This window comes from Lynx canadensis, chromosome B3, assembly GCF_007474595.2.
Source record: "Lynx canadensis isolate LIC74 chromosome B3, mLynCan4.pri.v2, whole genome shotgun sequence".
NCBI lineage: Eukaryota > Metazoa > Chordata > Mammalia > Carnivora > Felidae > Lynx > Lynx canadensis.
In genome coordinates, this window is record NC_044308.2 from 22464126 (window position 1) to 22481070 (window position 16945).

At 38.6% G+C, this 16945-nt stretch overlaps 1 pseudogene; it reads left to right on the forward strand.

Moving 5' to 3' along the window:
* Window positions 1-8081: 8081 nt before the first annotated feature.
* On the forward strand, window positions 8082-11102 carry LOC115516972 (annotated as a pseudogene).
* The last annotated feature ends 5843 nt before the right edge of the window (window positions 11103-16945 follow it).

Consider the following 16945-nt stretch of genomic DNA (forward strand, 5'->3'; position numbering starts at 1 on the left):
ATATATATATATATATATATATATATACATAAAGTAAGGAAGAACATCAGAGAACATATAAATAAAGGTAAATTATTTCTCTATTTTTTCTTTAAAAAATAATAAAAAGCTACAGCTCTCCCCATTTTTTAAAACTGAATGGGAGACCAATTTAATTTGTACCTAGAGGCTGAGAAATGTTTTTAGGATTATTTTTTAATGTTTATTTGTTTTTGAGAGAGGGAGTGGCAGAGAAGGAGGGACACAGAATATGAAGCAGGATCCAGACTGTCAGCACAGAGCCCAACACGGGGCTTGAGCTCACAAACTGCAACATCATGACTTAAACCAAAGATTGATACTCAATCAACTAAGCCAACCAGGTGCCCCAAATGATTTTAGTATTTTAAATTTGCTTTTTTCAAAATACTATTTCCGAAATAACTGAGGCAAACAAATTTTTGAAAGAAGTAAACACAGTTTCTGAACCCCACACCCCACATTTTCTTGGTAGTAACCATGTTGTGCTCAATCCCCACCTCTGGTGTCATTTCTTTATATTGGCTTTGTATCATTCCCCATGTACTTTATACCCCCTACTCCTTAATAATAATCCTTTTGCTGAACTTCTCTTTTCCTTTGAAACTCTTTTACGTCCTCCTCCAGTGAACTTATTAAAATCTGCACCTTTAAAATTAAGGCTTCTGAAGATCTAAAAACAAAAAAATGAAACAAAACAACCCCCTGCCAAACTTCTTATTTTCCATTGACTAAGGCCAAATGGTGAGCTACAGTTAGAGTTTCTTAAAGTAACTGGAACTCCCATAGGTTTGCTGAAGCATTTACTGTAGTCAAATTTGCCAATCTGATTTTTCAGATTTTTATCAATTATTCCACATGCTTGCTACTGAGGTCCAGGGCAAACATTTAATGAAACTAACCCAATGGTAACATCTTAAAAAGGATTTAAGAAAACTAACCCCTAAAGTTTAGCAAGATGCCAGAATATTGTTAGAAGTCTCTACTGAGTGATTTGTAGCTTTTCTTAAGCCTAATAATTGAAAAGAGAATCACACCCTCACACATAAGCCTCATAAACCTACTCATGACTATTATAATGTACTGTAAATTGTCTTTACAGAAAATTCTGGTCTTCCTTTAATGTTTAATTCACCAGGTAGCATTCAACTCTGTTAATGGGCTGATAAGAATCTTTCTCTTTTAAGTAAAGGGACCAGGATGGAATGGGAAACTATGTTCAGTCCAGAGTTCATGAAATTGACAAACCAGTTCTCTTGCACCCTAGATGAGTCACTTAAAAGAAAGACTTCTAAAGTTCTTTATTTTCAACTCTGGAAAATAAAGTCCCATAAATAAATCAAGTACCTCACTGTTTCTGATATTATTGTCAAGATCCAGGACATTAGGAAAAAAACAAAAACACAAAAACCAAAAAAAAAAAACAAAAACCCAAAAACACAACAAACAAACAAACAAAAACCCTCTTCACTGTTGGTGGGAATGCAAACTGGTGCAGCCACTCTGGAAAACAGTGTGGAGTTTCCTCAAACAATTGTAAATAAAATTACCCTACAACTCAGCAATAGCACTACTAAGAATTTATCCAAGGGATACAGGAATACTGATTCATAGGGGCACATGTACCCCAATGTTTATAGCAGCATTTTCAACAATAGCCAAATTATGGAAAGTGCCTAAATATCCATCAACTGATGAATGGATAAAGAAGATGTGGTTTATATATACAATGGAATATTACTTGGCAATGAGGAAGAATGAAATCAGGCCATTTGCAGCAACGTGGATCGGGGAAGGGAAGGGTAAAAATAGTTACAAACAGAGAGGGGAAGTGGCAAACCATAAGAGACTCTTAAATACAGAGAACATACTGAGGGTGGATGGGGGCATAGGGGGAGAGGGGAAAATGGGTGATGGACACTGAGGAGGCTACTTCTTGGGATGAGCACTGGGTGTTGTATATAAGCAATGAACCAGGGGAATCTACCCCAAAAACCAAGAGCACATTTTACACACTGTTTTTTCGCCAATTTGACAACGAATTATTTTTAAAAAATCATATTTAAATAACTTTTCTGTATGAATTTTTATGTTGAAGTATGTAATATTAGCATAAACAAAATTTCTCAATGATTATAAAAAAAGGGGGAGGGCCTGGGTGGTTACATCGGTTAAGCATCCGACCTTCGGCTCAGGTCATGATCTCGTGGTTTGTGAGTTTGAGCCCCTCGTCAGGCTCTGTGCTGACAGCTCGGAGCCTGGAGCCTGCTTCAGATTCTGTGTCTCCCCATCTCTCAGCCCCTCCCCTGCTCATGCTCTGTCTCTCTCTGTCTCTCAATAATAAATAAATGTTAAACAATTTTTTTAAAAAGAAAAAATTATTAGCAAATTAAGGAATTCAGGTGCTTAAGCCCTCTGGCCAGTCTCTCCAATGTCCTCCTAATTCCCAGTGATGGGGCTCTGAGGAAATACAAGGGTACTTTCCAATACTTTTTTAATCAGCACAAAGAAACCACTCTCCAGATTGGGAATAAATATCTCCTTATTGACATGGGAGATATATTCTTTGGCGCTCTACCCCACTGCTATAAAGAAGCCACTGCTATAGAATACTAAAACAGTTCAAATACTGGGGATATTAAATAAAACTTAACATGTACCTGTCTCTGAACCTATTCCCCCTTTTTATTTTGGCCCTTTGAGATCTACCAGCCCTTTTTTCCTTAATTTTCACACCCGTATTCATTTATTGAGATGAAATTTTTAGAAAAGCATCATTTCTTCCAAAATGGAGACATACTTCTAGAGTTTTTACAGTAGTAATCAAAATAGCCAACCAGTTAAACTAAATGACCCTAGAACACCTTTTATTTGTTTCATCTCTGATAGTACTATAGCTGAGTCTGGGGACACTGATTATTCGACCCTATTGGATAAGTTTCTGCTCTCTTTAGGGGTGAAACTTTTAACTGTTATTGGTAGAATCTACAGTGCACCTCCCACAAAGATTCAAATAGATCTTTCAAAACTTCTCCCCAGAATTAATCAATAACCTATAAAGAAGACTTTCAAGGCATCAAACACATAACAGAAAATTACAAGGCTCAAGGCCTCATTATCCTCTGCACTAGTCCCTGTAATACCTGTATTTTACCTGTGAGAAAACCCAATTGCTGAAAATGGAAATCTTTCCAGGACCTTTGAGCAATAAATAACATTTATTATCATTGGCACCCTCTTGTTCCTAATACCCGTCAGATACTGACATCCATTCCCACTGAAAGCAACTTTTTTACTATAATTGATCTATGCAGTGCCTTTTTCAGTTTTACATTTGATAATCATAGACAATATCTTTTTGCTTTTGGTTGGGAAGAACAGAAATACATTGTGGAGAGTAATGCCCCAGGGTATCGCCGAGATTCCTTATTTTTCAGAAATATTAAAAGCTAATTTGAATTCTATAAAGCTTTCGGTGGGCTCCACTTTGTTCAATACATGGATTGTTTGCTTTTCTGCTTCTCTTCTCAAACCTCTTCACAGGAAGATAATATCCACCTGTTACAACCTTATTCCTTTAAGGCCCTACAGGAACTTAAAATCTCCAAAGAAAAAAATTGCAGTTTGCTTCAACTCAGGTTCAGTAATTAGGGTATCTGATCTCAGAATAAAAAAACAAACAAACAAACAAACAAAAAAAAAAAACATATTTAGATCCAGAACAAGATCCCTCACAAAGGCTTACTGTTGACAGATCACCTTTTGACTTCCTAAAGAAATCTACATGAAATCCTATAATCTATGGTGATTTTTCATGGAATGATGATGATTCTTATTTAAAGGATGAAAATGGTAAGTATTACATTGGGCAAGCAATTGCAATTGCTTATTAAGTCATCAAAGCATCATTTTATATATGTGGCTGATTTGGCAGGGCAAGCTGAGTCATAAACCCTTAATTGAAACTTAGGTACTTGTATCTTAGCCATGAATAACACCACAAAAATTTATACCAATAGTCTGTATGCATTTGGGATAGCTCATAAATTCATAATGTTGTGAAAACAATGCAGTTTCCTTACTCAGATGAAAATAAAATTAAAAAAGTCTTCGGTGTCCAAAATGCATTAGATGGCATGCATTTGCTGACAGGTCTCATTATTATTAAGTTTCCTGGGCATTCCAGACTCAACTCTCTGGAGGCTGAAGGGAACCATCTCACTGATATTTCTGCCAAAACCACTGCTATCAAGAAAACCAGTAGTCAAACTATAACTTAACTAATGTGAGGTCACTCTTTGGTGAATTACAGATAGAGACTACATCAAGTGGAGTTGTCACACAAAGGAAACTTTATTTGCAGCAAATAAGGAAATCACAGAAAGCAACTTCCAAAGCTGTGACACCTCAAGCAGGGTTGAGTGAGTTTCTTTTATTTAGGGTTAGGATAAATATTCAGAAAGGGGAGTTTTATCATCATATGTCGTGGTGGGCACAAAGTTGTACATATATATTAAGGAAACATGTCTATACATACATTACATGTTATATTACTGAGGTTTGTGCTCTTCTCTGGACAGAGGTTTTGACATTTTAATGAGGTAGAGGTTAACTGTTGGTCACTTCGTGGTCCATCTGTACAGGCATGAATTGTTCAAGCTCAAATTGGCCTAGGCTGGTTGGAGTTCTTCCTGTTGTTTACCGCTAAAAGATAAGGCCAAACACTCCTGTGAAGAAGAAGAGGGTTCAGTGGAGGTCTTTCTGGTAACAAAATCCCTCCCCTAGTTTTATTTTGCTCCTCATTAGTGAGGGGCATCAGGTGAAAGTCGTCTGTAGCTACTTCCTGCTGAACATGGATATAGTCATAGGATTGATAGAAGAGCAGAATTTTTTTTCTCAGCTAGTTTTAGATATGTTTGTGGGTCACCAAGTTTAACCCCAAGGTGTTCATACCCTTTTTCTACTACCATCTATAATTTTATGGCTTCTATGCAGTATGCACAAATTGTACCATACACTTAAGTATGCAAGGTCCAAATAGTAATAAAAGTAGTAGGATTAGTAGTGACCCCAGAAAGGAAAGAAACCATGTAATACTGGATAGTGCTGTTTTATAGCCTGCAGAACCTCACCAGGGAATTATCTCTTTTGGTTAAAAGTATGTAGCCAAGTTTCCTTGTCCAGAATATTTTTTATATATTTATCTATACTTTACTTGAAGTATTAATATAGGTATAGCATGAGGTGTGTATATATATATATTTTTTTAAATATCTATATAATATAGTTATAATGTTATATAGTTTATAATATATAGTATATAATATTATATAATATATTATATATAAATATATAATGATCAATTATATATATTATATAAATATATATATATAATTATAATATAATATAGTTTCCCTCTTCCATATGCTAATAAGTAGTCTAGGGTCAATCTATTGTCTAACACTGGATTCTAAGGAATCCAGAGAAATGTTTAAGTATTTGAGGGTGTTGCCTATATTTTTATCTAATGTCCCTAGTGTATTAGATTCCTTAGAGTAACTTTATGATATATGAAACTTCCCCAAGTCGTGGCTAATCCAAAAGCCAATCCAATGCCAGCCTGGATCAGTCCTAGGGCTTTTTTTCCCATTGAAAAGATTAGTATGATTGCATATGGTAATTCTCCTGGGACTCATTAGACCCAAAATACATTGTCGAAGAAACTGGACATTATCAATGCACACATGAACAAAAATTGTGAACATAAAATTTCCAGCTGGAGAACAGCCCATTTGAAGCTAATGATTGGGTGATCCACAAATGAATAATATACCCTTGATTGTGTGCAGAATCTGCAGGACTGGGTTGAGTCAAGCCAGTTAAACAACTTGAGGCCCCAGATTGGGCTGCCTCTGCATATAGAAGATAAAGGTCCATTCCATGTGACTGCATGATTTATTTGATCCCAGGTCATCACTGTTAAATGCCTTGGGTGGTAAATAGAGAAGTTCCCCAAATCCTGTAGGTTTGGCCAATCCTGTCCATGCCCTACACTGATCTTTCTGCAGTTGTACTATCATATTCCTTTTCTGAATACCAGCGAGTCTCATTTGAAAATTAATTATCATAAACATTAAAAGGAACTATAGAAAATAGGCCTTCTTGACTACCATTACGTGTATCAGAAGTGCATTTATAACATGGTTTTTGCATTGAGATGCAATTTAAGAATGATATTCTCTTCCACTCCATTTGGTATCATTGATAATAGAAGCAAGATTTACATGTTGAATTTCTCTGTGGCTATGGAAGGGGGAGTTTCAAATGATTTAGGGGAATGCATAACACATTTTATGTCAAGATCATTTATACAGGATGAAATGCAGACCTTCCAATTTTGGTTTGTAAATCCAACAGTTCTTTAGGTAGTTTCCCTTTGCTGTGATCTTACTTATATTTACTAGGGAACTTACCTCCCAAGGATGCTCCAGTGTATTTATAGTTTTTGACATCTTTAGGATAATAGTGACAAGAACCAACATGAGGAAGATATTTGTTTTACTTTTTATTTATTTTTTTCTTTTTTTTTAAATTTAAATTCAAGTTAGTTGAAACCAATACTGTAATATTGGTTTCAGGAGTAGAATTTAGTGATTCATTACTTAGGTATAACATCTAGTGCTCACCCTAACAAGTGCCCTCCTTAATTTCCATCACCCATTTAGTTGATATCCCCACCCATCTCCCTTCCAGAAACACGCAGTTTGTTCTGTTTATTTAAGAGTCTCTTATGGGGGCGCCTGGGTGGCGCAGTCGGTTAAGCGTCAGACTTCAGCCAGGTCACGATCTCGCAGTCCGTGAGTTCGAGCCCTACATCAGGCTCTGGGCTGATGGCTCAGAGCCTGGAGCCTGTTTCCGATTCTGTGTCTCCCTCTCTCTCTGCCCCTCCCCCGTTCATGCTCTGTCTCTCTCTGTCCCAAAAATAAATAAACGTTGAAAAAAAAATTAAAAAAAAAAAGAGTCTCTTATGGATTACCTCCCTCTCTGTTTTTATCTTATTTTCCCTTCCTTTCCCCTATGTTCATCCTTTTTTTTGTTTCTTAAATTCCACATATGAGTGAAATCATATATTTGTATTTCTCTGACTGACTTATTTAGCTTAGCATAATATACTCTAGTTCCATCCACATTGTTGCAGATAGTAAGATTTTATTCTTTTTGATAACCTAGTAATATTCCATTATGTATATATACACACATACATACACATGTATATCTGTATCTTTATCATCTATCTATATCTATCTATGTCTATATCATCTATTTATATATCTTTCCTTAATTTGGTTACTATTGATAGCACTGCTATAAACATTGGGGTGTATGTGCCCCCTTGAATCAGCATATTTGTATTCTTTGGATAAATACCTAGTAGTGTAATTGTTGGGTCATTATTTTTAATTTTTTGAGGTACCTCCATACTGATTTCCAGAGTGGCTGCACCAGTTTGCATTCCTACCAACAGTGCAAAAGTGTTCTCCTTTTTCTGCATCTTCACCAACACCTGTTGTTTCCTGACTTGTTAATTTTAGGCATTCTGACAGGTGTGAGGTTGTATCTCATTGTGGTTTTGATTTTGTATTTCCTGATAGTAGGTGTTTGTTTTAAAATCAGAGCAGAGAGAGCAGGAAGAGCTGCCAGCCAGCCACCAGCCCCATAGAGCTGGGCAGGAAGGAGGGCAGGAGCTAGGGAAAGAGGGCAGCAGGAGTAGGAGAAGTGCCAGGTCAGGGAAAGGAAGAAAGAAAAGGAGCACTGGAGGAGGAAAAGCCAGTGATTGAGTGAAGGTGCACATGAAAATTCCTGGTAAGTGCTTTAATGACATTGTGATTATTTAGGAGATGCCCTTCTTCCTGGGGGACAACTGAAGAGTTTAGAGCATTTTCATTTGGACCCTTGAATGCCCATTGAACAGATATTTGACACCTACATGTAAACTTCAGATCTTAGCACAACCATAAGTCTTGTCCTTTGTGTGGGGAGGAGATAGCTCATGTTCTGTGGAAATGAGCCAGTAGCAACAACTTGATGCAGTTGCTGGATCTGGTTTGGAAGAAGTGGAATTGAGCTGGGAATATTATCTAGAAGAGACAGAGTCCACTGTAATTCCCCATGGATCTTTTAAACATGTGGACACACATTTGCAAAATAGGTTTGATCCTGGGATAAGACTGGAGGTGGCTGTGAAAACAGACCTTGAAACCAACTGGGCTGGTCACCACCATCATTACCAACTGTGAGCAGTTGCTCCTCCTCCCTTGCAATAGCTATGGTGATGGCCAGAGGGCAGACTTCTGGTGTGACATCAAGAAGGCTGACTTCTACCTGGTTGAAAGGAGTGAGCAGAATAAGAAGACCATTGAGGGGAGTATAGGTGGCTCAATCGGTTAAGCATCTGACTCTTGGTTTCAGCTCAGATCATGATCTCATGGTTTGTGAGTTGGAGCCCTGCATCGGGCACTGTGCTGTCATGCAGAGTCTGCCTGAGATTCTCTCTCTCCTTCTCTCTCTGCCCCTCCTCCGCTCTCTCTCTGTCTCAAAATAAATAAACTTTAAAAAAAGACCATTGAAACTCCAGAAGACATCAGAGATAGTGTCTGATTGGGATGAGTTTCTGCGGCAGACCCTGAGGAGAGGTTTCAATCCCCCTGGTGCACTGATAGAGGGCATCTATAATGGAAGGAATCCTTTAGATCTCATTGATCCTGGCTCTAGGTTAGAATGTTAAGCTTTCCAAGACTCACTGATTACTTGATTTTTACTGAAGCTGCATTAGAAAGAACTTGAAAGTTCTGACAATTTTGAGAATTTGGTTGTATTACTTGGATCCATTTCTTCATCAGGTAGGTTGGGCTGCTCGGTAAGGATATGAGCTTTAGCCCCCACTAGCCATCTGACATCTGAAGCCAAATGACAAGAGATTTTGCCAAAGTGAAAGATGAGGAGGAAGACCAATTGCCATCATACTTATTTAGGGACAAGTGATTAGCACTCATTTATTCTCTGTAAATATGAAATGGGAAGCTGTGGACCCCTGGTCACCTTGTGGGATCTCTCCTACTACAGTAGTAAAGCTTTCTTATGAGAAGTACTTCTTGGTGGAAATGGATGATTTGAAATCAGAAAATCATTCAAGGTGATCTTTTGTATGCCATGCCCACAGTCCTGGTATTTTCCCCATGCAATGGAGTCTGAAAAATGCTTTACACCTCAGCCACCCTCCTGGATACCCTGGCCAAGAATTTGATTGGACCAAATACCTCAAATAGTGTGGTGCTGAAACTACTCCCCAGAGGTGCCTTTTTCCGCTAATTTCTGAGCATGAATTTAAAGAGAATATGAAGCTTGAGACAGTGAACACTCTTATCCCTGAAGAAGTGTGTGTTGCCACCATTACTGCAGTGAGAGGCTCCTACCTGTGGCTCCAGGTGGGTTCTAAGGAGCTCATACATGAATGTACTATAATTGTAGAATCCATGGATGTATTTCCTTTGGGCTGGTGTGAAACCAATGCCCATGCCCTCAGTGCCCCTAACAGAACACAAGTACACAAGTGGAGGAAATTTTTCTGGTTCAATCAGAAAAACAAATGCCATCCTCCAGCACTGTCAATGAGAGCCTGATGAATTAAGAGCAGAACTCCCCAGATGATTAATGTAAAACGACACTTTACAAGGATATACTTCAACCACCGTTGCTTCTCAGGGCTATATCTTAACTAAGAATCCATGAGCTGCCTCGATTTGTAGGACATGGTAACTATATTCTGGTCCTCAGAGAGGTACTCAGTTTACTTATCAACGTTTATTTATTTTTGGGACAGAGAGAGACAGAGCATGAACGGAGGAGGGGCAGAGAGAGAGGGAAACACAGAATCGGAAGCAGGCTCCAGGCTCTGAGCCATCAGCCCAGAGCCTGACGCGGGGCTCGAACTCGCGGAGCGTGAGATCGTGACCTGGCTGAAGTCGGACGCTTAACCGACTGCGCCACCCAGGCGCCCCAGTTTACTTATCAATGCAGCCTATAAACCCAGTCTTGTCCTTCAAGAGTTGCAGCTGAATAAATATTCTGTGTGGCATGGATGTAGGGAGGTTCTAAAAGTCAAATACAAAGGAAAGAGTTACTGGGATACTGATGAGGTAGTGAAGATAGTGAGTTTGGTGCCTGAGTTCTGCTGTCAAACCTACATCAGACTGGAGATCTGTCCTAATCTCCCCATCCCTTGGGTGGTTCTTACCAAGTATTCTTAGAACTGCTCTGTGCTTACAAAGACCAGTATACACACTGTATGGGAAGAAGAAAAATAAAAGAATTGGGAGGCCACCTGGTGAGCATAGTAAGTTAGCATGTGCCCTGAAAAAAAAAAAAAAAAGAGGAGGAAGAGGCAGAAAAATATTTTGACCCATAGAAGAAATACTCCTCTGCATCTGTTGATAACGCCTCAGGAGGCTTGCCCCAGGGAAGTGGGAGTGAAAATGAGGATGACCCAGATGTAAAGGAGGAGGATTCCCTAAGTGAAGGCAATATATCTGAGCAATAGGACGAGCTATAGGAAGAGTCAGAAGTGTCAGAAAAAAAAAAAATCATGTTCCTCTTCTCCCATCCAAAACGAGATATATGCATTGGGGCATCCAGATAGACAAGAAAAAAAGAGATTCACACTTTTTCATTTTCTGATGATGAGAATAAACCTCCTTCACCAAAGGATTGAAGCTGCTGAAAGGCTTCACCTGGACAGTAACCCCCAAAGTGGCAAGTGACAGATATTGTTGTGTTCATCATATACATTGATCATGCTCCATTAACAAGAATATTTCTAGACCAGGAAATTGATGGGCAGGCCCTGTTGCTCCTTACCCTCCCAAGAGTGTGTGGGCTTAAAATTAGGCCTTGAAATCGAACTCTGCCGTCACATAGAGAGGGTCAAGTTTGCTTTTTATGAACAGTTTGCCAACTTAGAAGGACAACTGAAGTGGGCTGTGTCTTTGAAGCGCAAATGTAGCAAATACTCCCCACTCTACAAGTGAAGCTGAAACAGTCCTGGGGGCTTTGGCCCTGCAGAGTTGGCTTGGTCTCTGCACTTTCAGGGAAAGAGGTCCCACATTGAGGAAGCAAATCCTGCATAGAAGTGGCTATCCTGCCAGGGTAAATGTGGGCATCTCTTGGTCAGAGGGTTGCAGTTTCAAAGAAGATAAAGGTTGTGAAGAAAAGATTCATGTAAAAAGAATAAGCATTTCCAGAGGTGTAGCATGGAAATGAAGAAAAATTTAGTCTGCTGGGAAGCACCTTTATTGTTTTCTTTTTGTTTGGTTCCTTCCCATTGTAGACTGAAACTTGTTCTCTGCTTTCTCTTTCTTGGAAACAGTCAACATAGCTTTAAGTTAGCAGTGATTTGGGACTGTGCCTAAGGCACATCAGTGCTTCATTGTCATTGTGTTTTTAAGCTCTTTAAAATTAAAACACTTCATTTTGGGATGATTATGTGGCTCTAGGGTTTTGAATTGTACAGTCACACTTTGCTCCATTTTAAAATCTATTCATAAGGAAAAAATAAAATCAGATCCAAGTAGGGGAGACTAGAACATTAAATAATTTGCCATGTATTAACAATAAGCTGTAACATTTATTATCAAATAGTCTCAGAGACAATGATTTAATCTTTTGTTTTTAATTTCCATTTTCTTTTATTTAATTTACATCCAAGTTAGTTAGCATATAGCACAACAATTATTTCAGGGGTAGATTCCTTAATTCCCTTACCCATTTAGAGCATTCCCCCTCCCACAACCCCTCCAGTAACCCTCTGTTTGTGCTCCATATTTAAGAGTCTCTTCTGTTTTGTCCCCATCCCTGTTGTTATGTTATTTTTGCTTCCTTTCCCTTATGTTCATCTGTTTTGTGTCTTAAAGTCCTCATATGAGTGAAGTCATATGATATTTGTCTTTTTCTGACTAATTTCGCTTAGCATAATACCCTCTAGTTCCATCCACCTAGTTGCAAATGGCAAGATTTCATTCTTTTTGATTGCTAGTAATACTCCATTGTGTGTGTGTGTGTGTGTGTGTGTGTGTGTAAACACACCACATCTTCTTTATCCATTCATCCATCAATGGACATTTGGGCTCTTTCCATACTTTGGCTGCTGTTGATAGTGCTGCTATAAACATTGGGGTGCATGTGTCCTTTCGAAACAGCACATCTGTATCTCTTGGATAAATACCTAGTAGTGCAATTGCTGGGTCTTAGGGTAGTCCTATTTTTAGTTTTTTGAAGAAGCTCCATACTGTTTTCCAGAGTGGCTACACCAGCTTGCATCCCCACCAACAATGCAAAAGAGATCCTCTTTCTCAGCATCCTTGCCAACACCTGTTGTTGCCTGAGTTGTTAATGTTAGCCATTCTGACAGGCGTGAGGTGGTATCTCATTGTGGGTTTGATTTGTATTTCTCTGATGATAAGTGATATTGAGCATTTGGTCATGTGTCAGTTGGCCATCTGGATGTCTTCTTTGGAGAAATGTCTATTGATGTCTTTTGCCCATTTCTTCACTGGATTATTTGTTTTTTGGGTGTTGAGTTTGATAAATTCTTTATAGATTTTGGATACTAATCCTTTATCTGATATGTCGTTTGCAAATATCTTCTCCCATTCTGTTGGTTGCCTTTTAGTTTTGCTGAATGTTTCCTTTACTGTGCAGAAGCTTTTTATTTTGGTGAGGTCCCAATAGTTAATTTTTGCTTTTGCTTCCCTTGCCTCTGGAGACTTGTTGAGTAAGACGTTGCTGCAGGCAAGATCAGAGTTTTTGCCTGCTTTCTCCTTGAGGATTTTGATGGCTTCCTGTCTTACATTGAGGTCTTTCATCCATTTTGAGTTTATATTTGTGTATGGTGTAAGAAAGTGGTCCAGGTTCATTCTTCTGCATGCCGCTGTCGAGTTTTCCCAGTACCATTTGCTAAAGAGACTGTCTTTATTTCACTGAATATTCTTTGTTGCTTTGTCAAAGGTCAGTTGGCCATACGTCTGTGGGCCTGGAAGCAAACAATAAGACTGAGTAAACAAGAAGAGTGGAACTAGTAACAGATAGAAATTACTGTGGTATAGGGTCGCCCGGGTGGCTCAGTTGGTTGAGCATCCAACTTCAGCCCAGGTCATGATCTCACAGTTCATAAGTTCAAGCCCCGTGTCGGGCTCTGTGCTGACAGCTCAGAGCCTGGAGCCTGCTTCAGATTCTGTGTCTCCCTCTCTCTCTGCCCTATCCCCATTCATGCTCTGTCTCTCTCTGTCTTAAATAAAACATTAAAAAAAATTTTTAATAAAAAAAGAGAAATTACTGTGGTATAAATCTGAACACCCATAGCCATTGAGGCTCTGCCCATCTTGTGATTGTCTTCTTAATACAAGTTTTAGGTCAGTGACTGGCTCACAGCGTTGTTTATCATCATGTGGTTGCTGGTAGCATGTACTGCTGGGTCTTGATGTAGATGCCTTTTTATTCTATTATGATGGATCCGAGTTACAACTCCCTTTCATTTCATTTCATTTCATTTCATTTCATTTTATTTTATTGTAAAGTTTTTATTTTAATTCCAGTTAGCTAATGTACAGTATTATATAAGTTTCAGGTGTGCAATATAGCCATTCAACACTTCTATACATCACTCGGTACTCATCATGACAAGTGTGCTTCTTAATCCCCATCGCCTATTTCACCCATTTCCCCACCCACCTCCTCTTTGTAACCATGAGTTTTTTCTTCATAGAGTCTGTTTCTAGGTTTCTCTCTCTCTCTCTCTGTCTCTCTCTCTCTCTCTTGCTTGTTTGTTTTGTTTCTTAAATTCCACATATGAGCAAAATCATGAGTAAAATCATATGGTATTTGTCTTTCTCTGACTGACTTGGTTCACTTAGCATTATACTCACTAGCTCCATCCATGTCAAATGGAGGTTACAGTCTTCCTGAAGACTTCAGTCTGCAATGGCACAATTTCATTATTTTTATGCCTGAATTATATATATACAGGGCCTTGTCCATATAGGTGAATGTTTGTTGTCCTGGAGTGACCCACTTCTCCAAATTTTGAGGTATACCCAGTCCCCAGGTATATATGGGTGAAATTTAGTTTTAGTGGGTGGAGGGAGGAAAAGTTTTCCATTCTTGTTGATTACATTCACCATCTTTCATAGCTAATTATATGCTTAATGGCTAGCTAAACCTCCATGCCTGGGTGAGGAGGAGTCAAGATATTTTGTAAAGGGCCTCCCACTTGTCATTTTGAATAGACTGAGCTTTAGTTTGTGCTTTGAGGAAGCTCTCCTTCTGGTAAGAACCAATTGTAGTAACTTTAACCAATTTTTCTGTGTTTCCTGGCATAGCTTTGGCAGGGTCTTTTTCAGAGTTATGTTAGCCTGTTCTGTCCTCCTGGAAGACTTAGGTCTCCAGGTAGACTCTAGCCTCAATTTGATATTTAAGGCTTTTCTTACCTCAGAAATGATTTGTTTTAATTTTTATGTATTTATTTTTTAAATTATAGTATAACTAACATACAGCGTTATATTAGTTTCATATGTACGATATAGTGATTCAATAATTCTATACATTATTCAGTGCTCTAGAAAGTAAAATACTAAGTGAAATAAAAGAAAGAAAATTACCCTATGATTTCACTCATATGTGGAATTTAAGAAACAAAACAAATTTTAAAAAAGACCAAAATACTAAGTAATTTTTGAAGGTCAATTGCCAAGGTCATTCAAAATTAAGGATTATTATTATTATTATTTTATTAAGGCTTTTGTTACTTTATTAGCTTTTTCTATCCTTTAAGCAAAGGCCTCAGACCATGAAGTGAATGTATCCACAAACACAAAAAGCACTGGCATTACAGTAAAGTCTGTTCACAGATACTCCCCTGGCATTATCCCCCAGATCTGTATTGCTATATCTAGAGGGGGTAACAAAGGTCTGGATCATACATTATATATCTGGCATTAGGCACATTGGTTTGTTATTTTCTCAGTAAGTTCCTTCATTCCCGGGGTGCTCATAATCTTTATTAATCACAAGTATAGAGCTTCCCTATCATAAAAGGCTGGGTCATGTATACTCTTAAGGAGTCCCTAAGGAGTCTGATTAGGTACCCAGATTCTCATATTGTCATTTGTCATTCATTCTCTGATTATTTGAGATAATTGATAGCCTAATTTGATACCTTCTTTTATCTCATTCTAGGAATATGCTTGAGTGAGTGTACATAGTGGTAGGGAGGGAATTAATGGCATTTGTAAAATCTTCCCAGAGTCGGTGGGCTTATCTGAAGCCACATCAGCCATATTATTTTCCTTTATTACTTCTGAATGTCCTTTTTGATGACCTCTGCAACTAATCATTGACAATTATTTAGGCTTAGATACTGCTTCTAGAAGCCTGTGGATTTCCTTGCCATATTTAATTTCTTTATTTTTACTATTTAACAGTTTTCTTTCCCTCCATATGGTTTCACAGGAATGTATTACAGAGAAGACATATTTAGAATGAGTGTAAATAGTTAACATCTTGTTTTTATCCAGTTCTAGTGCTCTGGTTAGAGTAATTATTTCTCTGTTTTGTGCTGAGGTGCCTGAGACCAGTATCTTAGACTCTACAAGAGTATTTAGGAGAACTACTGCATATCCTGCCCTCCTTAGTCTGTTTTCCATAAAACTGCTAACATCTACAAATAATATTTCCACTGCACTGGACAGAGGCTCACTCTGGAAATCTTTGTGACTAGAGTAAACTTGATCAACTACTTAATGGAAAATCCTGGGTATCTCAGTGATAAAGGTTGGAGTGGCTGGATTTAAGGTGTGACATGGCTTTAGCTTTATCTGGGGTTTATTTATCATCATAGCCTGATATTTTAGTATTCTATTTGGAGACAGCCACAGACATCCCTTGATTTCTAGTAAACTAGAAGCCTGGTGTGGGGTCCAAACTATCATAATGGTCTGTAGTTAGTTCCTCTTCTTTTTTTAAGTTTATTTATTTATTTTGAGGGTGGAGGGGCAGAGACAAAGAATTCGAATCACGTTTCGTGCTGTTAGCACAGAGCCCCACAAAAGCCTCTATCTCAGTAACCCCGAGATCATGACCTGAACGAAGATCAAGATTTGGACTCAGAGGAGTTGAGATGGCAGAGCAGTATGGAAACCCTGATCTTGTCTTATCCCTGAAACACAACTAGATTAGCACCAAACAATTTTGAACACCTAGAAAATTGATCAGAGGATCAGTGCAACAGTCTGCATAACTTGAGCCACAGAACTTGACAGGTACATGGTGTACAGAGGTGAATTGGGGGTAGAGGCTACAGAGGGTAAGAATCCTAGAGAGGAGAGAGTACAGAGAGTAAGAGAAAGGGAGAGAGTGTGGCACAATGGGATTGTGTAAGAAAAGCATTCCCCACAAAAGTAGCTGAAAATAAATAGAAAGAAAGAGTGAAAACACTCACAGGGGGCTGAACAAAATATGTTCCGCTAAGCCACTGACAGGGAGGAAAGAGCGGGTTTCAATGACGTAAGGATTCTATAAAGAGTGGAGTGCAGAGTGTGAAGTTTTGGAGTTCAATGCCTGGTGATTCTTTGGTGAGGAAGCAGGGAGAATCCCTGGGAGCAGGCAGTATGTTCTGAGGGGTCTGTGTAACACACAGGGAAAAGTGATTCTCCTGTTTGGAGTGCATTTGGTATAGGCCATATGGCCTCATCATAAGCAAAGGTCCCAGCAGACACGAGAGAGCAACCACATTTGCTGCTGTTGCGACAAAGACACCAAAGTGCAGCAAAACCTGGTGCCAGCTGTGTGTTGTGATTTGCCATAATCTCTGAACCTCAGC